Source organism: Dasypus novemcinctus, chromosome 2, assembly GCF_030445035.2.
Source record: "Dasypus novemcinctus isolate mDasNov1 chromosome 2, mDasNov1.1.hap2, whole genome shotgun sequence".
Lineage (NCBI taxonomy): Eukaryota > Metazoa > Chordata > Mammalia > Cingulata > Dasypodidae > Dasypus > Dasypus novemcinctus.
This window is the reverse complement of record NC_080674.1, coordinates 28,336,332-28,364,256: the sequence shown is the minus strand read 5'-3', so window position 1 is coordinate 28,364,256 and position 27,925 is coordinate 28,336,332.

Sequence of the window (27,925 nt, the reverse complement as noted above, 5' to 3'; positions counted from 1 at the left end):
ATTTTATATTTATGTCTCTTTTTCTTTTCTCTCTTTGATAAAAGGTGCCAGAGAAAGAAACCCTAGAATAATTACCTTCCAATGTATCCCAAGTATTCGGCAATCAATGTGCATTCGATAAATATATGTTGAAGGAATAAGTGAAAGAATTAATCCTGAGAAGATGGCTGCTTTGGCAAAGTTCAGAATCACTGCAAATATCTCATAAAAAAACATACCAATTGGTATAACCCAAAGAATCTATGAAAAGTATCTATAATTAGGTTTTAAGAACAAAATGTTAGACTTAGATTATTAAGAAAGCACTAAAAAAGATTTTTCCAAATAACTAATGTCAACACCATCCTAATGTTTCAAAATGTACTAACAGGAATTAAGAAAACTACATGTGAAATATACATAAATCAGTATTAGTGTAGTTCAGAAATGAAATGATTGAACTGATAAAATAATATAAATGGATATATACCAAGAACCATTTTAGAAAAGAAGGTGTATCTGAAGGAAAACAATACTGAATAAATCAATGAAAATGCTCTAAGAGAAATTAAAGTAAAAAAATGAAAAATGTGTGAATCAAAAAGAAGAGAAAATCACAAAATTTTATTAAGAAAAAAGGACATATATGGCATGTATTTAAAGATGCAACTAATGAATAATAAGTTGCTGAAAATTTCTATACAGATATTGCATTTAGAATAAATACTAAAATATTGAAATTTTAAAAAATTGTTTTCATGCCTGAAAACTTTTTATGAATGATGTTTCCATAACTTGTTGAGATGCCTTTATGTGTTCTTTTATTTTTGTGAATTTGAAATAAAGTCATTAATTTAAAAAAACACAACATCCTACTTACTATGGATTTATAGTCATAGGAATAGATTAAATTCAAGATCATGTTTTTTGGGGGTACTTAATTCCAAATCATCACAACAATATATTTCTTTATGCCAGCAAGATTAAAATATGTTTCAGGTGGTGGACTTTGGCCCAGTGGTTACGGCGTCCGTCTACCACATGGGAGGTCCGTGGTTCAAACCCTGGGCCTCCTTGACCTGTTTGGAGCTGGCCCATGCGCAGTGCTGATGCGCGCAAGGAGTGCCCTGCCACGCAGGGGTGTCTCTGCGTAGGGAAGCCCCACACGCAAGGAGTGCGCCCATAAGGAGAGCCACCCAGTGGGAAAGAAAGTGCAGCCTGCCCAGGAATGGTGCCACACACACAGAGAGCTGACACAAGATGACGCAACGAAAAGAAACAGTTTCCCGTGCCGCTGACAACAACAGAAGGGGAAAAAGACGATGCAGCAAATAGACACAGAAAACAGACAACCGGGGTGGGGAGGGAAGGGGAGAGAAATAAATAAATAAGTAAATCTTTAAAAAAAATACGTTTAAAAAAAAAAGACTACTATGCAGCTATACTTGTTCTAATAAGGTAGAGTCAATATAACTGTCATAATTTAAGAAGAGAAAGCATAAAGTTAGTGAAAAATTGATTTTTTCCTTCTGAAAGCCTTATAATCATTAACTAGATATAAATCAGGCTCTAAGTTAGTAAGAAGTGAATGGAGAAAAAGTAACTAATTTAAAAATTGCTTAGGATAGAAAAATGATAATATTAATAAAGAAGGGGTTAAAGGTGTAATTAAAAGAGTATCATTGAAACTATTACAACAAATATACAATCCTTCCATAATAACAAATATACTTGAGAAAAGATAACAAAAATAAGGACAAAGTAAAAGAATATTATAGACTTGAATACACTTAAATAAAATGTAAAATATGACAGATGTGAAGTAAAAAATGTATCAATTGTTTTGATAACACATTTATAAAATAAAAATAAATCAATAGAAATTAAAAAGTCATCAATTAAAAGGAAAGATGTTCAAACTATCAAAATAAAAATTATGCTGTATCTAGTGAGACATTTAAAGATATTTGATGGGTGAAAAATAAAAGATTGATAAAATATGTACCAGGAAGTTGCAAATAAAAATTATAGCAGTGACACTCTTGATATTTGAAGAAGTAGAATTTGAGGTCCTAAATTAATGAATAAGAAAAAATAGGACTTTTGATGGTAAAGGCTAGCATTAATTCTGGAGATATACAAGTTATTAATAATTATGCTATAAAACCCAAGCACAGTTCCCAATTTTAATAAGTCCAAAGTTATACTGGAGATACATGAAAAAATAAACAATACTAATGCATGATTTTTATACATATTTCTCAATCTAAGACATAAATAGAAAAAAATACCTACATGTATGGAGGGTACCTAAGTGACACTTGGATTGAAAAAGAAAATCTCAACATTTTCCAGAAACATGGACATATACCATGGTTTGAACAGTATGAAAGAGAGTTACATTGACATAAGATGATATTGAAGGTGTAGGCAAACGTCAGAGCACATTGGCCATTTGGAAGAATATATATATATAATTTAGTCTAAGACCAATCAATTATTACTGATTGAAGGGCTTTAACATATCAGGCTAGAGAAAGTTACTTTATTTACATATTTTCATCAGAAAGTAAAGATCATAGAATATCATGCATAAAATACAGAGTTCCTACGTACCATGATATTATTAACACCTTGCATTAATGAAATAACAATTGCTATAATCTGTGAAAGAGCAATTTTATAATTATATTGTTAACTGTAGTTAATCTTTATAACTGGGTTCATTGTATTGTCTCATGTTTCATATTTTAATTTTTTTCTGGTTATATATATATATACCTAAAATTTTCCCTTTTTATTACATTCACATATATAATTCCATGCCATTAATTACAGTCACAATGTTGGACTACATCGGACTATCATTATCAAAATTTTACAATCACCCCAAATATAAATTCTGTACAATTTAAGCATTAACTCCCAATTCCCTACCCCCAACCCATCCCCTCGTATCCTATGTCCTAGGTGACAATTCTGAGTTTCCTTATTCTAATTATTTCATATCAGTGAATTAATATAATTTACGTCTTTTGTGTCTGGTTTATATTAATTAGTATGATCCATATTGTTGCATGCATCAGAATTTCATTCCTTTATACAGCTGAATAATATTCCATTGTATTTACATACCACATTTGTTTATCCATTAATTCTTGATGAACCATTGGTTTTTTGTTTTTTGTTTCATCTTTTGGGGATTGTAAAAATGCCACTATGAATATTGCTGTGCAAATATCTGTTTGAGTCCCTGCCTAGTAGTGAAATTGCCAGTTCACGTGATAGTTCTTTACTTAGGTTTCTGAGAAACTGCCAAACTGTCTTCTACAGAGGCTGCAATATTTTACATTACCATCAATAAAGAAGTGTTCCTATTTTTATACATTCTGTTCAACACTTGTTATTTTTTGTTTTTTTTTTCTTTCTTTTTTTCCCCCTAATAGCAGCCTATTAAACACATGGTTATTTAAGAGTATATCGTTTAATTTCCACATATTTTTGAATTTTTCATATTTCCCTCTGTTATTGCTTTCTAGCCTCATTCCATTGTGCTTAGAGAATATACATTGTATAATTTCAATGTTTTTAAACTTTATTGAGACTTTTTTTGTGTGCTCTAACATATGATCTATCCTGGAAAGTGATCCATGTGCATATGGGAAGAAGGTGTATTCTGTTTTCCTTGGGTGCAGTATTCTCTATAGGTGTGTTAGTTCAGTGGTTTAGTGTATCATTCAATTCCTTTATTTCCTTATCTTCTGACTAGATGTTCTATCCATTGAAAATTGTGTGTTAAAGTCTTCTACTATTTATGTAGAGCCATTAATTTCTACCTTCAAATCTGTCAGTATATGTTCCATATATTTTGGGGTTCTGCTGTTAGGTGTATATATATATTTATAATTGTTATACCTGCCTGTTTTATTGTCCCCTTTGTTGGTGAGCTTGCTAGCAAGTAACATCTAGCCAAAATGGCCGCTAATAAGCATGCATAATGGCTATCGAAAAGAGCACCGCCCTTCTTCCTCACTACCTTCCCGCCAGAAAAACCCGCGCGCACCAACTTAAAACCTGCCTCCTCCAATCAACAGCTGCTTCAAATTACCCCAGTCCCCTTAGCCTATCTGTAATTGCCATGCCACCCTAACTCTTACCCCTGCCTATATAAGCTGTATCTCTTCCCCAATAAACTAGACCTGTGCCATGAGCCTGTGTCTCCAGAGTGGTTACTGTGTGTTTCCTGGCTGTGTGATTCCAGAGCTCCGCCGTCACTTACCTCACCGGAAGGGAGCAGCAACACCCTTTATCAGTATATAATGACCTTCTTTGCCCCTCATAATTGTTTTTGACTTAAAGTCTGTTTAATCTGAATGTTTGTATAGCCACCCTAGCTCTCTTTTTGCATGATATATATTTTCCATCCTTTCACTCTTAAGTTTTTCGTATCTTTGAATTTAAGTTGAGTGTCTTGCAGACAGCATATAGTTAGGTCCTGAGCTTTAGTCATTCTGCAAAATCTCTTCCTTTTGAATGGAGAGTTTAAACCATTTACATGTAAAGTCACTACTGATAATGCAGGACTTTCTTCTGTCATTTTGTTATCTAACCTTTGGAAATCTTATGCTTCCTTTGTCCCTCACTTCTTAATACTTAATTCTATACTTTATTTTATTATTTGTGTTGTACCACATTGATTGAATTCTCATTTCTATCTGGATATATTTTGCATCTAATTTACTTCTGTCTATTAAGGGTTAACATCTAAAATTCATATTTGGTTTGATAGCCACACTTAACTTCAATAGCATGATCATATACTTCTTCTTATATCCCCACCCAATATTTATACTTTTGTTACCTCTTATATCTTTGTACCTTGTATGTTCAAAAACTTAGATTTATCATTAATTTTTATGCATTTGCATTTTATCATCTGTAGGAAGTAAGAAGAGGAGTTACATACTGAACAATATACTACTTATAATACAGGCATTTATAATTACACAAATGGTTATTTTTTTTATTTTTTATTTTAGATTTATGTTTATTTATTTCTCTCCCCTTCCCCCCCAGTTGGCTGTTCTTTTTGTCCATTTGCTGTGTGTTCTTTTTTGTCTGCTTCTGTTATCAGCGGCACGGGAATCTGTGTATCTTTTAGTCGCGTCATCTTGCTGCGTCAGCTCTCCATGTATGCAGCACCACTCCTAGGCAGGCTGCACTTTTGTGCTGGGTGGCTCTCCTTACGGGGCACACTTCTTGTGCATGGGAGTCCCCTACATGGGGACACCCTTGCGTGGCATGGCACTCTTTGCATGCATCAGCATTGCGAGTGGGCCAGCTCCACACGGGTCAAGGAGGCCTGGGGTTTGAACCGCGGACCTCCCATGTGGTAAACAGATTCCCTAACCACTGGGCGAAGACCGCTTCCCAAGTGGTTATCTTTAACACAGGTCTTTATTTCTTTATGCCACTTTGAACAACAGACTAATGTCCTTTCCTTTCAGTCTGAAGAACTCTCATTAGCATTACTTACAAGGCAAGTCTAGTGACAAGTCTAGTGGTGATGAGCTCCGCCAACTTTTGTTTATCTGAGAATTCTATAATCTTTCCCTCACTTTTGAAAGAAAGTCTTGCCAGATATAAAATTCTTGGCTAGCAGTTGGTTTCTTTCAGCATTTTAAGTATTTCAACCCAATGAAATTCTTTTTTAAAATATATATTTTATTTTTTTAAAAAGATACTTAATTACATAAAATGTTACATAAAAACATTTAAGGGATTTCCCTGTGCCCCCCTCCTCACATCTCCCACTTTTCCCCACATTAACAATTTCTTTCATTAATGTGGTATATTCACTGCAATTGGTGAATATGTTTTGGAGCATTGCCACTAAGCATGGATTATAGTTTACATTTTAGGTTATGTTCTCTCCCAATCAGTTCTGTAGATTATGGCAGGATATTTAATGGCCGGTATCTGTCATTGCAATGTCATTCATATGTCATAATTCCAAGTCCCCTAAGTCCCTTCATATTACACCTCTTTTTCCCTCTTCCTGTCCTCAGCACCTATCTCTACATCAATGATATAATTTCTTCCATGGCTAGAGTCATAAGGCTATAGTGGAATACCAGTAAATCCACTCTAGTCCATAATTTATTCCCCAATCCTGAGGATTCTGGGATGGTGATGCACTCCACCTCTAATTGAGAGGGGACATCAATCCCATATGGCTATTGGGTGGGATTTTCTTACTTGCAGTTACATTCTTGCATCCATGGTTTCTGATGTGAAAACAACACTCAATCTCATTGGAACTCCCTTGTACATAACATGCTGTTTTTCTCTGGTAACTTTCAGAACACTTTCCTTGCCCTTTGCATTCAATAGTTTGATCAATATCTGACAGGGTGTTGTTGTTGTTTTTTCCTTCATGATTATCCTCTTTGGGGATTTTCTGAGCTTGTTGGATGTGCATATTCACATCTTTTTGCTAACGTTGGGATGTTCTCTGTCTTTATTTCTTTGAATATTCTTCTTCCCCTTTATCCCTTTGTTCTCCTTCTGGGATTCCTATAATGTATATATCGGTGACCTTGATAGTGCACCAGATCTGTCTTAGGCTAGTTTCACTTTTAAAATTTATTTTACTTTCTGCACCTCAACCTGTCTCATTTCAAGTGTTTTGTCTTTAAGTTCACTGATTTTTTATTCTGCCAGCTCCAACTTGCTCTTGAAACCCTTCTAGACATTTTTCATTTCAGTTATTATGGTTTTCTACTTCATTAGTTCTGTTCTGTTACTTTTAAAAATTCTGTTTCTTTACTAAGACTCTCATATTGCTGATACATAGATTTCCTTATATCCTTTAGTTCTTTCTATTTTCCTTCATCTCTGAGAATTTTTAAAATCATTTTTTAAAGGCTTTGTTTGGTATGTCCACATTCTCATGTTCTTCACTGCTGTTTTCTGGATTTTTATCTGCTTCCTTTGAATGGACATTATTTCCTATTTTTTAATTGTCTTGTGCTCTTTTGTTGTACACTGTACATTTTAAAATTTATACTGCTAAGTCTGGGATTTATTCCCTGAGATATCTAGTTCTTGTTTTTTTAGCCATCTCACAATAAGACAGAGATTTTCTTAAACTTCAGCCCTCCTATCAGGAAGGATTGCCTAAGGTGAACACAGTCTTCAGGTTGTTCCTGTCTTTCTAGGTTTCTGTCTTTTCCTGAGCTTTTGCTTGTTATTTGTTCTGGAGTTGCTCTCTTTAAAGGAATTTGGTTATCCCCTCTGTTTTCCAAGAGCAAGACCTCTCTCTCTTAGATGTCTGAAGCCTGAAAACCCAGACAGTCCCAGACTGTCTGCCTCTATAGATTTTTATATTCCTTTCATTGTCTCAAGTTGCTTTTCCCTGGTTGGGAATTCTGGGAGGAGGTGCAGAACAGAAGTCTCTCCCAATCCAATCTTTCCTAAGCAAGATAGGACTGGGGACACATGAAGAAAGTGTAGACTGGCTGCAAAGTGGGGAGAGAATCAGAAAGGCCCCAATAGCTACTCTGATGGCTCCCCAAAACTGGAATTTCTTGGCCTGCCAAGAAAATGCAACCATTCAATTAACTGTCCCCTGCAGCCCTGAGGAAGTGACCTGTCTAGATTAGCATTTCTCCTGTCTGAGAGGCATGGAAACCATGGCTACCACCACCTATGTCTCTTCGAACAACTTTGTACTTAAAATCTATTTTGCATGATATTAGTATAGCTACCCCAGTTCTTTTATGTTCACTATCTGTGTGGATGTTCTTTTTCCATCTTTTCACTTTCATTTTATTTTGTGTCTTTGAATCTAAGATGAGTTTCTAGTAAACAACATATAGTTGGATCATGCTTTTTTATCCATTCTGCCACATGTGTCCTTTGAGTGGGGATATTACTCCATTAACAATCAATGTTATTACTCTAAGGGCACTTATTACTTCAGACCTTATTTCCTTTAGTTTTTCTATGTTATATCTTCAATTGTCTCTCTTTTCTTTTCTTGAAACTTCCTTTACTGTATAGTTTATACCTTGTGATGTATCTGACTGATTCATTTCTCATTTCTCTTTCTATATATTTTAAAAATACTCATCTCCCAGGCTCACTTTCTCCTCCAGCTGAAACTGTGAGTGATCAGGCACATACTGGTGTCTGCTTGTCTTTCCCCTCTCCTCTGGACCTCATTGCTTTCAGTTTCGGGCTGTTCCATCTGTAGCTTACCTTTCTCCCAGGTTCATTGATTTCAACTCTTAGAGTATATCCATCAGGTTTTTTTACTTTTTGAAGTATGCTGTGCTTCTTGGACGTATTTATGTCTTTCATAAGAGTTGGACAATATCTGACTATTATTCCTCAAATTCTGTCTCTTTTATTTCCTGCAGGCCCTTTTGGATATGGCACATCTCAGCCACTTGTGATCGACACTGGGTCTCTGTGGATTTAGGTCCCTGTTCCTGGATATGCATGGAATTCTGACTCACTACTGTGAATGGATCTATGGTATGTTTACACAGGATCCCTGGCCATCCTGCCTCTATGCCGCTCCCAAACTGCATGGGACACAATGAGGAGAAGGGGGTTCAGACTTGAGGTTCTGAGAAGTAAATCTTCAACCTGATTTTAGTGTTTGTTTTTCTTTTTCTTTGATTCAGCATTTGTAGAGTCCTTCTCCGGTCTATATTATTCTCCAAAAATTCAAGCCAGGTTCGAAGACTAATCATTAAAGAGTATATATCATATGAAAACGTATTGGAAAAATACAATATAGAAATGAAAGATTCAACTATTAACACAATTAAAACCTCTTAGTTACAGAAAAAAACAAAAAGATATTGGCTAAAATTAAATTAGTGCAAAAGAATAACACATTTTGGGAAAAGAAAAAATAGAAAAGGAATAAAGAGAGCAGGATTTAATTACTATATTCAAAATAACAGAAAATCAACTTACCTGGTGTTTCTGAAAAATAAAATACAGACAAACGATATGTGAAAATAGTTTGTCTAATAAAAACGAAACTTTTCCAAAAGTAAAGGAATATAATATACAACATTTCTCAAAAGTTGAAATAACATTATAAATGGCTAGAAAAATAACAGTACACTTAATAAATGTTAAAATTAAGTTTATCGTGTTTTTGTTCCACAGTAGAAGCAAGTTTCTTAAAGATAGAAGTTATGCTATTGGCTTCATACATTTCTGTAGCAACAAGATCACAAAACAAGGCAGAAATTTTTAGCAGATAATTTTCAAGGGGAAAAAAATCAAGAAACTTTGTGTAATATGCTTCTTGTGGTTGAAGAGTTTAAAAAGATATTTAAAGCTTTCTGAAGTCAGCATAACAAAATTATACAAATCAGTCAATACGAAAAATGTGCACCATGCATGCCATGTACTTCAGGTCATTGTCTCTAAAATGTAAAATGATTAATTTTACTAATAAAGGGGGAAAGTTATGCAGTTTTTATCAATCTTCCCATAAGATATACTCATTTTATAGTGGATATTATTAAATATACTAATAACAACATTTATTAAGATTATAAATAAATTACTAGAAAAGAGAACTGAACATTAGATATGGAATTCTTTTCTGAAGTGCATAAATACATTATATTAAGAAATTTATAATATAATTCAACATATTAATATTCTAATAGATATAAATAGTATTTCATAGTAATAAATTCCATAAAGACATCTGAAAAATTCAGCAACTATTATTTAAAAATGAAGGTAATCAAGTATGAATGAATTGATATTCCCTTATTTATATCAGAATCCACCATATAATCAAATGTAGAAATAAAAATATTTTCATTATACTTATAAGGCTGCTATATTTACTCTAACCAGGAAAAATTCATATTTTTTGTGAAGTACTTCCCATATTATTGGCAAAAAAATAGAGGAATAAATTCTATAATAACAAAGGAAGTATTTTTTTTCCTATATTATATTGCTATATACCAAAAATCTGAAAAGATTTAGATTAGTATGTATTATAAAAAGAGAAAATTCTGCTTCCTTATTTGTTAAAAAATTAATGCATGCAAATAAATTGTTTTCTGATGTATGAAAAATCACAATTTAAAAATATAATTAACAAAATATCCTGTATAAAATTAAAATTATAATTATAATTGATAAGTTCAAATTTAATAGAAAACATAGGTGATAAAAGAAAATGTGAAATCCAAAAATAGATCAATAGCTCACAGGTAATTACTAGGAGATAATATATGGTATATACACTTGTTAAATTAATGACATATTTTAATTATTTTGGAAAAGCCATTATTGGTTTTGAGCAAAACAAAATCAACAAAAATATAACAAGCAAAACTAAGCTGAATACACACATGAAACTCCGAAGTAAATTCCAAGAAACATGAAGTTACCAAAAGAAATTATTTTAATTTCTAATATATTATTGGTTTTTAAAACTCCACTCCTTAATTCATATAAAACTCAGGGAATAATGGAAACTTATGATGTATTAGAAGCTGGCTGTCACCGTGGGCACCAAGGTGGAAGGGAAAATGGACGTTAAATGTGTGTAACCAAGGTAAATGGGGGGTAAGAGAGGAGTTTCGTGAGAGTACACAAGGATGGATATAAAACATGTAATATTACAGCATAACATATAGGAGATGACAGACTGATAATGTAAACCATAATGTAAAACACAGGATAACTAAGAATGTAAAAAACTGTGTATCCTAAAGTATGCACCACAATGTAAGCACAAATGTCACCCACCTTGTTTGAAAGCTATTGTCTCAGACTCTGTACATTACGTTAAGTAAATATGATGTGAATAGGGTGTAAGAGTATCGCTGTGGAAGGGAAAGGTTTTGTGGTGGATGTATGGGAGTGCTGTATACTATATATATGCATTGATGTGGTCTAGGGCTCCTGTGAAGAGAAGCTCAATAATTAGGGGGGGGGGGGAAGATAGGATGTAGAATTTTTTCCAAGTCAACACGTATTCTTTATATAACCTTTAAACCCATAGCTATATGCCATTTCCTAGTAAGGGACCCTGACATTATATTGGGCTTCAAATTTCAGGGAGTTCTGGACCACAGAGTGGTTCAACAAAGGCAATGGAGGAATACTGGTATGGGATACTATTGACAGGGGATATATGGCTGACAGGGAGTTGTACAGAACATATGTCCAGGGTGCATGGCAATGTTTGGATATACTCATAGTGGCAACAATTAAAAACCACAGCAGGGGGGGTACTGAGTTCCTGGCCAGTGGTGCTCTGTCGTGGTCCCTAGGGGAGCAGCGACAGTCTCCCTGGTGCAGCGGCGGGGACCGGGAGGGAGTGAGGGTTCAACAGTGAGCCCATAACGCTAATGACTATGCTTGGGAGCTGATAAGCCTAAAATAAGAACAAGGCCTAGAGCAGCATTGTGCCTGGGAATTTCCTCCTGTCAGCCTTCATGTTACTCAAATGTGGCCAGTCTCGAAGCCAAACTCAGCATGTAAATGCAATGCCTTCCCCCCAGCGTGGGACATGACACCCGGGGATGAGCCTCCCTGGCAACGAGGGACCACTATCAACTACCAACTGATGATGCAACTGGAAAAGGACCTCATACGGAAGGTTCAACGCGGATCAGCGGAATATCCCTGTCTACATAAAATAACATGACTTTAAAATGCTGTTTGACCTAATGTAAGGGGGAAATGGAAAGGAGAAATGAGTTTATATGGCTACGAGTCTCTAAAAAAGAGTCTGGAGGCTGTCAGAAGGATTGCCCTTATGCACAACTGAGCAGAGTCAGAGATACAGATAAAGCAGATACAACCCCCAGATATTGGTTCCTTCGAGGGCTAAAGAGACCCATGGGAGTTATGGTCATGGCCGATGGGGTTAACTACCAGGTCAGATGGCCCCTCTTTGGAACTGGTGTTTATGTGTGACGAATCTGGACTCAGATGGGATCTCTCTTCATAAGACTTTCATGCTAATGTGCTGGAGGTGCAGTTAATGTTGGGGTTTAAGATATATTTAGGGGATTTGAATCTCTGGACTGACAATGTGATAGCCAGGTCCTGAGCCTCAACAGACTCCAGCACCTACAATCTGACTTATTGGGCTCACCACACTCAGCTAAGATGGAGTTGAAGGACAACCACCACACCATGGAGCCTAGAGTGATTACAACTGAAAGTGGGAGGATTGTATCTAACATCCAGGTGGAATCTGAGCCTCCTCTTGACATAGAGGTGCAATGGACACAACCAATCCAATGTCCACATAGAAAAGGTGGCATTGGATTGAGAAAAGTGGACATGATGGCTGATGGGTATGGGGAAAGGCAGGAAGAGATGAGAGGTGGAGGCGTCTTTGAGACATGGAGCTGCCCTGGATGGTGCTTCAGGGGCAATCACCGGACATTGTAAATCCTCACAGGGCCCACTGGATGGAATGGGGGAGAGTGTGGGCCATGGTGTGAACCGTTGACCATGGGGTGCGGGGGTGCCCAGAGATATACTTGCCAAATGCAATGGCTGTGTCATGATGATGGGAGGGAGTGTTGCTGAGGGGGGGGAGAGGTGGGGTGGGGGAGCTGGGTTCAATGGGACTTCATATATATATATTTTTAATGTAATATTATTACAAAGTAAATAAAATAAAATAAAATAAATTAAAGGGAAATGATAAACAGTGCACACTATTGAAAAGCATTGCAAAATGACAGATTGTCTTATTTATTTAATTTTTAAACAGGTCTAGTATAATAACCATGTTTTTGATTAAATAGTAAACAGAGCTAATTAAATGTTTTATTTTTCAGATGCAAATTATTTGGTAATATAATAATGCAAAAAAAATTTAGGGAAATCTTTTTCAGAGATTTAATATAAGTATTTGGATGCAAAGTGCATCTATCTAATGATGGCATCCATCCATAAAGCTATTAATTGGAAATTGATTAATTGAATTATGGTATATTCATATAATAAAATACTATGTGTTCTCCAAATATAATGGAATATGCTTTCAAATAAAGGTTGTTAAAGACAAGGCTATTTCACTAAGTGATAAAAAAGGCTAATATACCCTTATTTATTCAAGAAATACTAATTGAGTTTCTACTATATTCCATTTTTGCTTTGTTTTTTCCCTTCAAGCAAGTGTAGGAAAGCAAGGGAAAAAAAAAGAAAGCATGACAAGGGAGTTGCCAGAAGCCAAATAATGAACATCCTATTTATTTGAAATTTAGAATTTTGCAAATTATTTCAAGAATATTAGGAAGTCTTTGAGGATTGCAAGCAGGAAGATGTATTCTAATTTAATTTGCAAATGCATCTCTCTGACTTGATGTATACTTATGTATGAATTCACTTAATATCTCCATGATATAGGAGGCATTTTTAGGTAAGAAAGAAAGGAGACTTTAAACTTTCAATTCATTGCCCTTTCTTCATTTTTTCCACCATTCACATGAACATAGGTTCATTTTATAAAAAATATTTTAAGTAACAATTTGAAATACTTTAAAATAAGATCTGTAGTTTTTAACTGGCTTCTACTTTTACATTATAAAAAAAATAAGTGTATTTTTAAAATATTTTAAAATATCCAAATGATACATTAATATATTTAGCTGTAAGTAATTCAGATTACATAGTAAAGTGTCATTGCCTTTATTCTCACTCTCCTCCAATTCCAATTTTCCTGTACTGTGTGTGTATACATGTGTGTATGTGTTTATACATGTATACATTTAAAAGTAGCATTTTAAATTCAGAATTAAAATAAATGGCCATTTCCTTGGTTCCACACTCATCAAGCATCTGGGTGTAGACCAATCTCCAGAACTCTCCCTCCAAGAGTGTTGGGGTGATTGCCACATTTTATCCAATATTTAGGTTAGAGTTTTAAACCCTCTTATACAGTGACATGAAGACAACATTCCCTCTAACCTTTGGCATATAGTCTCAACCCTCTCAGGGCAATGAGTTGATCATTGACAACCTGGCCTTCCCTAACCTTTGGGGGACAAGTCCACCCCTCTCAGACATGTGGGGTGCTGACCTTACCCACGCTAATCCTTGGGGAATGTGCTCCACACTCTGTACCTGGGCCAGCAAAACTCTCCCAGAATATTGAACAGTAACATCCACCCTCTTCAACTGCTAGGGCACACTCACCCTCTCTGTACACATGGGTGGTGGTCCTCTTTTGGCCCAAGGTGAAATCATAATTCCAGATCTCAGCTTCTATGGTTTTCCTCTTAAAGTTGTTTCTCCTTCAATATCTCCTTTCCATCTCCATTTTAGTCCAGGCTGACAGCAGTTTTGTTCATACAGCTCTCTCAAAAACCTTGTTGGTTTATTATTCAAGAAGCAGGGGTCCAAGCCATTAGACGGTAAGATTTTCCAAAGTTCTTTCTAAGAAAACTGCATTTTCAATCCTGATTTACAAGTTCCAAGTTTGGTTAAGTTTTCCAATGGGTCACTTTCATCTGGGAGCTTGATTTCCAGAGACTTGGAATTTTCAGAATCAGTTTCTGTTTTCTTTGTACCCAACAGTTCAGTCCTCAGCTTCTCTCTCTCATCTAGCATTTTGCCATAAGCTGCAAGCAGAAACCAAACCACATTCTCTGGGTTTACATTGGAAATTTCTTCAGCTAAATTCTCATGCTCACCATTTGCAAATTCTGCCTTCTGTTAAAACACCAGGAGTAATCTTGCTAAGTTCTCTGCAACTTTAATCATGGATCACCTTTCCTCCAGTTTCCAATAATAGTTTCATCATTTACTTCTAACACATCATAAAAAGTCTCTTTAGCACCCATATTGCTATCAACACTCTCTTTAAAGCAATCTATGCCTTTTCCTTCAAGCATTTCACAACTCCTCCAAAAAATACCCCTTACCTACTTATAAAACCATTCCAATATTTTAGTAATTGCAAAAGCACTACCCCACTCTTGGTACCAAATTCTATATCAGTCAGCCAAAGGGGTGCTCCTCTGAGTGTGATGCCCTTTGATTAATCAAAAGCCCCTCAACTGAATATAATACAATCAAAGGGCATTCTCTGTTTTATTTTATTCCATAGTACTTACCACCATCTGTATTAGTCAGCCAAATGGGGTGCTGATGCAAAATACCAGAAATTGGTTGGTTTGTATAAAGGGTATTTATTTCATGTAGGAGTTTACAGATATCAGGCCAAAACACATAAGTTACTTCCCTCACCAAAGTCTATTTCCATGTATTGGAGCAAGATGGCTGCTGATGTCTGTGAGGGTTCAGGCTTCCTGGGATCCTCCCTTCCCAGGTCTTGCTTTGCTTTCCTCTATGAGCTTACTTCCAGGGCCTCCAGGTTAAGGCTTTAGCATCAAACTCTATCATTAATACTCCAACATTAAAACCCTTACTCTGTCTTTTGCCATGCCTTTTATCTGTGAGTCCCCAACCACCAAAAGTTGGAGACTCAACTCCCCAATGACATGGCCCAATCAAAGCCCTAATCATAAATCAATCATGCCCAGGTACAGACCAGATTATAAACATAATCCAATATCTATTTTTGGAATTCATAACCATAGCAAACTGCTACACCCCCTATGTCATATTGTTTCCAATCTACCTTCATATTGACACTTACAAAGTGAATAGTTTGGTTAACAATTAAGTAGGTGGTGGATTAAAATAATGTAACAAGATATTTAGAAAGTAATACTGAAGTCTAAATTTGAAACACATGTAAAATGCTATCTTAGTTTGCCAAGACTTCCGTGATAAATAACACTCAATGGGTTGCTTTAAACAATGGGAATTTATTGCCTTACAGATCTGGAGACAAGTCCAAAATCAAGGTCTCAACATTTCATGCTTTCTCTGTTGCATTTGGCTACTAGCTTACTATAGTTCTTGGGATTCCTTGGCTTGCACCACTTCCCCCATCAGATGTCTCTTCCTGTGGCTTTCACTAACTTCTGACTTCTTCTGATGGCCGTGTCCAATTTGCTTTATAAGGATTACAGCCATATAGATTAAGGGACACTCTGATTCAGCTGAATTAATCTAAATAGGCCTTCGAAGATCCTATTCACATATGAATCCACACCTTAACTAATAACATCATCAGAGATCCTTTTTACAAATGAGTTCATACCCACAAGGAATGTAAATTAAGATCTGAACTTGTATTTTGTGGAGACATAATTCAATCCAAAACAATTAATAACATTTTTGGTTTATAGTAAATATAGCATATTTTTAAGGTTTGTTGTCATGCATTTTTAATAATATAATTGGTGTCAGTAGGGTTTCATTCCTTCTAGACATTTGAAGAAAGGATCCGTTTCCTTGCCTTTCTCAGCTTTTAGAACGTGCCTTCATTACTTGGCTAGTGGCCTCTTTCTCACATCACTCCATCATCTTTATTCCATTTTCACATCTCCTAATACTGATTTTGGCTTTCTGGCCATCCTCCTCTAAGGATCTGATGATTACATTGTGCCTAAATGGTAATCTAGGGTAATATTCTCATCTCAAAACTCTAAACTTAATTACATTAGCAAAGTACTTTAGTGATGAAAAGCAACATTAACAAATTCTGATGATTTGGGCATGGATAAATTTTTGTGGTTATTATTCTGCTTACCACAAAATGGTTATTAAAAACTTTCATCTCAGTGGTTATATCATATCAAAATCATTTTCTCTGGTCCACAGTGTATGTGTTTTAATAAATTTTTACTTATTATTGTTGCCTCAAGAGACTCTTTTTAAAGCCAAATAAAGACTGAGATACTGTATGTGTATGTGATTTCCAGGTTTTTTTAAATTTAAATATTAAAATCATTGTTATTTCAAACTAATTCAAGTTTATAAAGACATATCTTTAGATTCTCTGTTACATGTTTCTTATTCTACCCCTTCCCTAAGCTTGGCAGATGGTTGATTGAGCAGAAAAGCTAACTTTTTCATTACACATGCTCAATGTCATGAATGGTGTATTTGGTATACCTTTCTTAAGCATTAGATAGATTATATAAGGGAAATAATTAGGTAATTAGGCAGATTTTTCTTCTAGCTGATGCCAACATAGAGTTTTCCAATAGCATCATGTTCAACATTAATCTCATATTTAAGTAGTTTTTATTATCTAATTGGAGAACCAGAGATACCTCATTTTAAGTGAATGAAGGTTTTTCTCTTTTCATACTCATCTCCTTCCTTAAATTGACTTAATATCTTACCATTTCAGTTAAATTTTACCTACTTGAAGTTTTCTTGACCATTTATGTACACAGTGAGCACCCAACCCCAACTACCAAACTTAATGTATGGCTCATATCAAAGTCTTTTACAATCTGTCCCATACTTCCAGTATTATCTCCAACTATTAGGTTTTGAAACAAACATCAACTCCATAAAAATACCACTTCATACATTTATGTATACAATTAATCATGCCTTAAATGCTTTCTTAACTCTTTGTTCCTGGGTATATAAATACCATTTTATATCCAGCTAAATATGACATTGATTATTAAACATTCTTATTCTATTAGTTTATGTATTTCCTCCATTAAGTTGCTCTATGACTTTTTCAAGACAATAGTTTTTGACTACCTATGTAAAATTATATAAATAATCATGATATCCAGTACAGTATTGTTCCTGACACAGAAGTAGAAGACATAAAGTAAAAATTATTAGAAAGATATTAATTTTAAAATGTTTAATGGAGAGTATGTTTATTCAAAGAAACTTTATTATCTGAATTTGTGCCTCTTATTTTTTTGAGGTTTATGATTTGTTTTACTCCACAGTTCATTAATAAATTAAGCTTTTATTAATTTTGTTCAATATTTATTTATAATATTGGTTAACACAAAATTTATCAAATATTTATTGAAGACTCACAGTAATAAATTCTTACACTCTCATTGCTCTCAACTACTTTATCTTTGCAATGGTGCTAGATTGACAATCCAATCCAGTAAAGCCCCTGAATCCTTTAAAAATTATCCTTTAAAATAGTCCTTCCCAACTCCTTCCATTTAAACTCACACATGTTTTTAAGAGTAGCCATTTCCCTGACTTGTGACAATCCAATCCAAAATTGTATTTTTTTGGAAAAAAATAGCCCTTTTATTATTAGTTGCATATGTTCAGGGAAAGCTATTTTTCTACAGCTCAGGGTAGGCTGTGAAAAAGAGCTACTGTCATCCATTGTGATTGTGCTTACACTTGTAACAGCATTCAGACATCACTGCACATTACTAGCAAATAGAAACTGGCACACCAAAATGAATGAGACACTGATATGTGTGTGGAAACTTTATATATTTTCTAGAAACATATTGAAACAAAATTACAATGTGCTATTGAAAAATGCATATCAATCCATGTCTTTTTTTTTCTATTTTGTTAATACAAGGTATGCTGAGTTTTAATATCAAGCTTTTTCCATTTCATTGCTTGCAAACATTTCATCAACCCAGCTATGGTTTACAATACATGAAGTTCAGACCAATAAATGAAAACATGTGAGCAACAGAAGTTTCTGAGACCCCCTGAGTGATGAAAATATTGACAAGAGAACAATCTTTTGTTACTATTTTGAAACCTCTGAATGTTCTCTGGACAATGTGTACTGACTTTTACCTTATTTGTCTTTTATGTTTCAGGGTAGAATTATCTTAGTAATGTGACATTGCCAGGCAGATTCAGTAAGTGCATGCAGTAGGCAATTATCAATTTCAACTGACTTTAAGAAAACTTTGAAAGCAGATCAGTTTTTAGAACCCCAAAATAACTAACTGAATATCTCCCTGTTTATATGAATATCTAGCTATCTAGCTATCTGTGTGTGTGCGCGCACGCGTGTGTGTGAGAGAGAGAGAGAGAGAAAGAGAGAGAAAGAGAACTTTCCCTTCAAAACAATTGGTTCCCTTGGACATAAAATGAACAATGCATCCTAAGAGAAGCATCCTCATGTATTAATGAAGAATGTTTCAGAAGATTTCAAGTATTGGAAGGGAATTGATGTCATTCTCATATTGGGTAGGACCCTCAACTGGCAAGATCTCTGGATTTTGTCAAGAAAATGCTCTGATTAACCCACAAAGAGGAAGATAGAAGGACAACAGAGGAGTAAAACATAAGGGATATAGAGAAAGAGAATTTCTAAGACTATCGAATGAAGAGTATACAGTATTACAAAAAATTTTTGCTTTCTCTCTCTACTAGTTTATTTAAACATGGCAACCAGAGGGATATTTATGTTTTATGTTCAATAATGGCTTAAACCTATAAATAACTTCTCATCTCACTCAAAAAATATGTAAACTACTTTCTTTGATATATTCTTAGTTTGAGCCCATATAATAATCTAGTTTCAACATCTGATATTCTCCCTTTAAAACACTATGCTTGATCTTAATTTCCTTAAACAGACTGTGCTTCTTTCTGCCTCTGAGACCTTGTCTTCCCCTTCCTCCTAGGCAAGTACCTTCACTTATCTCAGATATAAACTCAAAAGTCACCACATGAGAGCAACCCTCCCAACCTCCCTACAGTACCCTTATGCCTCACCTTTTCCCCTTATCCTGTTTTGTATTTCCATAACCCTTATTTTCACCATAAAGTAATTATTCCTGCCTTTTGAGGTCCTACATACCTCATATAAATGTAAATGTAAGCTTTTTTAGAACAGTGACTAATGTCTCTTGAACAACTTTGGTTTAACAGTACAAAAAGAATAGCTCTCGACTATGGCATAATCATCAGGTATTTGATGAATTAATGAATGAATCAATGTTGTTGTATTTTCTTTTTCATCAGGCAGATAATACTAATGTTTGAAGTAAATGTTTTATTATATGGGTGGGCCACAAGACGTGAGCATGTGTGTGTATCTGTGTGTTAGCGGGATCCTTGAATAAAATTTCCTGCTCCTTAAATTTTGTTCATTGGCAAGAAGAGGGAATTTAATTAGCAATGTTATCATATTTATAGCAGGTTAACTATGTTTGAATAAGGTACTGATTGATTCACCAGAGAGCAAAATTTGATGGATCAAAAGTAAGACAAAATAATTGGTCAAACAAGTTTCAAAAAGCTAGAAAAGAATGTGAGTGAAAGGAAGAGGAACTCAACATAAGTAGAGCACTGTAGATATTTTTCAGTGGAGAATAGGTGTATTACAGGAAATTTCTCAATCTCAAAAATTCTTAATATTATAAGCAAAATCTCTTCTATACAGAGAAAGAAAATTACAACATATTTAGAGTTGACACTGTGGGGAATATAACAAAATATTTGCAGTTGAGACGGGCTCACCTGGAAACAGTTAACAAAGAGGAAGGATGCTGGAAAAGTCAGGGACACATTTAGGGGCCTCTCAGCCCTTGCCTCCCATCCCTCCTCTTCTCCTATGTCCAGATGTTTCAGTATGTTTCCATTCCACAGTCTGAGGGGTACTTTGGCTCTAATGAAAAGGCCTGACCATACCTTAAACTCAGAAACTGAGAGCAAGGAGCTCCAGGTTCTTATCAGGATGAGAAATCTCAGTGGCAGGGCCCTCTTCCCTCTGAACATGTAAATATCACAGGTTCTGGCAGCACAGATGTGCCTTTCATCATGGGCATGTAGGGGCTACCATCCACTACCAATTACTGGCCTCCCCTAGGAGACCGGCTGTGATGGGAGCTCTTCCCCTGATCTTTTGGATCTTTTGTGCCATGTCAGTAATAAAATAGTCATTTGTTGAAAATTTCTTTTGTGCTTATGTTCCCATGATGAACTGTGTGATAATTTGCTTTAGAAAGACCGATGATATATCACTGGAAGAAAACAGGTAATGCTTTTGACTGAAAATTTTTGAGTGGAAAGGAAAGCCTAATGATAACAAGATCAAATATAACATTCAGCCATTACTGAGAGATATAATTTAAATCAACCATAAACCTTCTAATATTCATGTACAATTGAAATGAACTTAGGTAGTGCAATGGTTTTCTTTTAACATTGGAATTTCACATTGTTCAAGCCAGCTAGATTTAATGATGCATTGTTCAGTATTTTTGATTGTTTGCTTCTATTATTCTGCAGTCTTAATTGTTAGATTTGGAATGTCTCTGCTGTTTACCCCACCCTCTTCCCAACCACACACTCACACACACACACATACAATAGCTTGCCCATCCTCAACATTTCTGTACTATTTGATTCTCAGAAACATGGATTACTTCAACTTTTGTTTCTTTTTCATTCTCATACACTTGTGTGCAAATGTTACTTAACCTATGGTATTTGTATATGAAGTACTGGAATTGATACTGGTTATGATAGGATATTATGGAGAAGAGATTATATGATAGAAATAAAGGACTAATTCTTCTGTTTGTTCTGTTCTTGTTAACAGCCTGTTACTTAAAAAGGGGGGCGGGGGAGGATTTCAAATGAGCTGTGAAAGTGTTATTTGAGCCATACACTATTGCTGCATATTGAAAAATCTTTTTTTGAATACTTACATACATACATAAATACATACATACAGAAATCTCTCTAGACCATATATTATATGAATGGAATGGCTTAGGATCAATGAAATGTCTCATGCTCTAATGACTCTTGATTTCTGGGGTTATGTCTTTATAATTCTAATAAGAGTAATTCTAAAATTAATAAAAAACACAATTGGACCTAAAAAACCTAAGATATTGTAGTAATGTACAACATCACTAACAACAATGTTCCCTGGTTATGTATAAACAAAGTCTGGCTAGAATGACTTATTAATTTCTCCTGATAATTTATAATTAAGTTGGTCTGTAAAATTAACTTGACACCATTTTTTCACCTTTTATTATTATTCATTATTAAAAATATGCTGACTTATTTAGTTGATATTTAGTTGAATCTTAAATATGTGTTAATAAATGAGATTATCAGGGGAAAATTATTCTAGTTTTCTATTTTAATACTTTAACTAAATACAGTGCTAGTTTCTAAAGTTTTCCAGTTTCCCAGGATTGAAGCATTTTGTAAAATGGAGTGATCAATTACAATATTACCAACCATGCAGTTCTAATTGTGATTTATTAAAATTATCTAGAGATTTGCATTCTTGTGTTAGGCAATTAAAAAACATAGATTATAATGTGAAAGACAAACTGTTGGCTGCTTACTTGCTTCTTTTTAAAAAAGAATGAATAGCTAAATAAAATAAGCCTAGTGTATGTCAGAGAATTGAAACTGGGTAATGAATGAATGAACAATTGCCAAATGCACAGACATAATATATTTTAAATTTTGAAGGTTTAATTGATTTTTCCATGGCCTAGATAGATCTGAGATCTATAATGGAAAGTCATAAGAGCCTGTAATCTGATCTAAGCATCTGAGATAACAGCAGGAAACATACTGACCCAAGTAACTCATCTGAAACTCCCCACCTTCTCACTTCATGTATACCAGACCTCATCTAATGGCTCATCTGCAAAGAACACTGCACATAAAATATCTGAGGATACAGCTTTGAGGTAGTACAGAAACAAATCTCTTTTACCATTATAAATCTTCAGGAACTCTCTGACATTTCTTTTCAAGTTCACCTGAATGTATTATTACTTAGGAGCTCAACAAAGAATGTTTAAGAAACTCAAATCTGCAGGCCCACTTTGAGGTTTCCTTGCTAAATGTCAAACCTGTAGAAGCTAGGTCATCTGTTTTCTCATGTTTGGAGAGACCTTGAAACTTTTCACAATAAAATAATGTTCTAGAAAATGTCTCTAAGGCTTTACTTGGGATCTGATTCATAGGGTGCTGATTTAGTCATGGCTTTGCATTGCAATTCGATAATAAATATATGTCAAATTAATAAATTATCTTTTTATGGGATTTGCATAAATTTAGTTCATGTTTTAAAAGTTATGGAATATGCTCAAAAGTTTTTTTTAAACTTTCAATATGTAGCAGCTCTATTCTTCTCAGGTTCAACAGAAAGGATCAAGGTACTCAAAGAAGTTTATGTCTTCAATTGGGGGATCATCATTTAAAAATAAGTATTAAATGATGAAAATTATTTTTAAGAAAAGGTTCAAGTTTTCAAAAAGACTAAAATTTTCCGCTTTCACTTAAACTTTGCAGCTTCTAATTTTTTAAGTTAAAGAATATTGTAAAGCATATTCACTTTTCATGTTCTCCATCATTTTAGAGTGGGTATTATTTCCCTAGGCAATATAAAGATTTGCTGGCAATTTTACATAATTTGCTACCTACTTTTGTGTTGGTGACAATTAGTCTTTATTATTCTCCATTGGGGTAATCAGATTTTGTTGAGTATATTAGGTATCTACAGTGCTAAAATTATATGGGCTATTATACTATTTTTCATAATAGATTTGCTTATTTGCTTGAAGTTGTAGTCTAGTATCGTAATCAGCATTCAGTTAAATTTGTTTCTGGTAACCTTCACCTCTCAAGTTTTTTTTTTCTTTTCTCTTTCTTATAGTACCTGTTTTTTTTAGCATTAGGTTTTGTCTTTCAAATCTTCATCAATTTTTTGAATGTTTTCCTTATAAGGTAAATAAAAATGGTAATTTTATATAATTTCTTTAACTCAGTGTAGTCTACTTGACCAATTATCTTTTTTAAAACAATTTTGTTTTTTTTTTAATTTTTGCTCTTGTTGATGTAACTTTTCCCCTACAATATTCTTGTTATCATTCCATACCACCATAGAGGCCATTTTCAGAGTTCCTTCCTTAAAAAAAGCAACAGTAAAAGAATAAGAACCAAAAAAACCTTAAACATAATGCAAGATGAGATGAAATTTTCTGAAGATATTGGCGTTTAGAGGCAGAAACAGAAAATATACTAAATGAAAAAAAGAATATATAATGTTATGGAGATTAAAGATGATGAAAGGGTGTTTTAAACTTCCCAAAAGTGAAGTATAAATATACTTCAAAGTTTCTATTTTACTTATTTGTAGGAGGCTGCTTATGAAACAGAATAATGTATTCATACCTGAAGTTATTTGAGAGTTTAAGTTTTTGTCTTATGTGCAGGCAAATATAAAAAGACCCTAAAGAAATAATTACCCCCCCCAAAAAGTGATATATATCTAAAAGAAACCCTATATATATATATTCATCTTATACATAATGATGGACCTCAAAATGCCAAAGCAAATACATTTTCTCCTCTATTCTCAGTAGACAGCTATTCACGAAATTATGAAATGCAACAACTCCTTCTACTTTCCTGAAATTAAATCTTACTTGGACTAAGTACATTTTAATATGTTATTTACTACTATTCTTGCTTACATCCACATTTTTTCTACAGTACTATATTGGGTAATGTATTATGTTAATGGCATATCTGGAAATGCATATACAGAAAATCATGATCTGAAAATTAAATTTTACAGGAAATTAAAGAACATTAAATTGTTTGTTAATAGTCCAGAAAAAGCATGAATATTTTGAGATCATGTTTATGTATATATATATATGTATGTGTGTGTATATGTGTGTGTGTATATATATATATATATTTATATATATGATAAAGAAGAGATAAAGAAAAAAAGAGATCCATAATGAAGAGAAAACTACTTTTCTGCCAAAGATATCACATCCGTGAAGAATATTGTTAATAAATTACTAGGGTATTTTATAGGGAGATACATTAAAATTACTGTGGGATACATGTTCAAGCACAGATGATTGCACTGCAGTAATGAAATGCACATATTATTGCTCATCCTTAAAATACAATGACCGGGAAGGAAATTCCTTTGTTATTCCCTTAATAATTTGCCTCCTTCATTTTTTAATTTTTTAAAATTATTATATGTAAATTTTGGTGTTTTCCCCATTGATTATCTCTTCCACTAGATGTCAGGCAAGAGGAGAGAGTGGTTGTGAATCTCTAATACTAAAACCAAAGCTATTCTTTTAAATGCTGAAATTGATGACTAAATTCAGTTAAACTGAATAGTGATCAGGCATACGGAGGATAAAATGCTCTGATAATTAGTTCAAGCTAAATATTGATAATAGCAGCTTCAGGAAGAACCATATTCTCATACAATAATTGTCTCTACTTTATCTTCCTCAGAGAAATAATCCCTGACAATTTAGAAAGTTTAACTCACTTTTTCATTCCCAAAACAGCATGCACTTCTCTTTTATAACAATCATCATAATTTGTGCTGAATAACTAATTTTCTCAAGTTTGATTCAGTGCCTACCATCATGACCCCCCAGCTATAAGCCTTTGGGAAAGGTACCAGGTAGTGTGTTCTACAGCACAATATGCTAGAAGATAGTAAACTGGAAAAAAAATACATATTTAGGCAAGGACCAAGTACAAGAATTAATAAAAATGAGTAGATTAATGGATGCAGTTATGGAGTCTATTTGAAATAGAAATAAAGCCTAGATATATTGTTTAGGTTCAATTTATATATTTCTCTTAAGAACCAATGAGACTCGTGAAACTACCATATCGGGGGTTTTTGTGATCTCTTTATTAGTCCAGTTATATTAAGTATTTTGGTTAAGGTATCAGAAGGAAACACTAATGACATTCCTGATGGAAAATATTCTAAAGAAAAAGTAGCAGAGCTTAGGAAGTCGTACGTTACTAAAAGCACAAATAATATCTGAGCTCTCTGAGAATATTATCCATATTTTACCGTATGATGATTCATTATTTCATGCCAATTCCTCTTGTAAGAGATTTAAAACTGTACAATAGAAGAAAACCTTACTGTCCTTGCTGCACTTTGCCAAATTCGTGTTCTATGCTGTTGAATTATCTCTTCTCTCTAGAAAATACATCTCCTCATTCTAATGGCCTTGAAAATTTTCTTTTCTCACTTAATCCTCAGAGGACATCTGCTTGTTATATTCTCAATAACGTGTTCCCCAGTTTCCTAGGTATATAATTGTTAAATATTTTCTGCTCTTATTCCAAATTTTTGTAACTGCCATTGCACTTAGAAAGTTCTATTGCAGAGTAGCCATGTATATGCTTATTTCCTCCTAGCAATTAAATGCCCTCACACGATGAGCCCTGTTTGTATCTATGGTATATTGCAGAGTGTCTGGTACAAATTAGGCTTTTAGTAAATTTGTTGAATAAAGGGGAAAAAGGTAATTTTTGGGGGGGAAGGCTAAAGAGCATCACTTAGAGTGGGTCTTGAAATAGTACAACCAAGTCAAAGATTTAGTCCCATTAAATGAGGCAACTTGGTTATTAGACAATAATCAGATTTTAAGAGTTGCATCCTTGTTTTACTTTCGTTACTTAAGATTGAACTACTTGCTTCCAGGCCTATGGCATATTTCATTTTGTTGGTTTCCAGGCATAATTTCCCCATTCTTCATGACTCTAAATTCCATTTTCTCTGATACTTCTACCACTCCACAACAAATATTTCATTTTAGGACCTTTTTTTCTGTTTCCTTGCTCTGGATATTTTGACTTTAATACACACAGATGCCATTGATCAAACAATAATGGATTTAGCATTACTGATCTCCATATTTGCATCACATTTCCTTTAAAATACAGAGAAACAGGTGTTAAAATTTATCTACAAAACATGACTATGCTGATGGATAATTGCTGCTCACAATAATCTATTCTTTCTTACTTAAAGAAAATTCTTTGATGGTGACAAACTTTAGAGATTAAGATAAAGGAGGTAGGAAGAATTTTTGTCCAGGAAAAGAAACATGTTTTTAAAACTTTTTTCAGTGCACTTACTAAATGGAAGACAATGACTTTTAGTAAAATGAGTATGTTATCAAGCCATGCATGTCTACCTTCCTCTATCAAATGTATTTTCAACTACTCATTTAATTTTTTTTACTGCTATTTAAATGTATTCTAGTCTTTCCTGTTAAAATAAGAACAAAACATATAAATACACACCCACATACACACACATACAAAAAGCAACAAAATAGCTTCTTGGATTCCATAATCTTAAACCCTGTTATTGCTATCTTACGTCTTTCCTCTAAAGTTTTATATTCGTGGATCATTCTCTCATATTTCGCATTGGTGAATCACAACATTATCACTCCACCTAACTTTTCATTCTAAGGTCAGCATTAATTTCCATGTTACTAAATTAAATGGATGTAGCAATTTTCATTGTTTGAATGCTCTCAACATTGTTCATTCACGGTAGAATCTTCTTTTCAATTTCTTTTGATCATTTGTCATTGCCTACACACACACACTCACACACATACTCACACATGAGATTTTAAGCATCATTTCTGTTATGTTCTCAATTCTATAGCAATAAGCATAATATGAAGCACAAAGATAACTTTCAATAAATACTTAGAGAAAAAAGTAAATTAACAAATTAATGAATGGGTGTTATAGGGATTCTTAGTGGAATAATCTTAGATAAGTTAATCTCTAAAGGGCAGATAACATTTTCTTGAAAAGTGTTATGGATTTTATATTTGAGTATTGATAAATAATGTATTTTTTAAAAAGGTAATTATTTCAATGTGTTGCCATTTAGGTACTTATGGAATATGCAGGTGAAAGCACAAAAATCCTTTTTTAAATTATTCAGGAAATAACATCCGTAAGGAGATAATCAGTGGAGCAGTTTTTAATTTGATGTGAAATTGTTCACTGCAAGGAGTAAAGTGATAGAGAATGATTGGCGGTGGGGGAATGTACGTGTAAAAAAACAAAATAAGGGAATATCTGGTTAAAATGTGTCATATGATTACAAACCTGAATACAGTGAAACTGAGACTCACACACACACGCATCCATTTCTAAGTATCAGTTATTGAAGTAATATATTATTAAAGATAAAAAATGTTTATCCATGGTTTAGAATGCAGCCCTGAGAATTTCA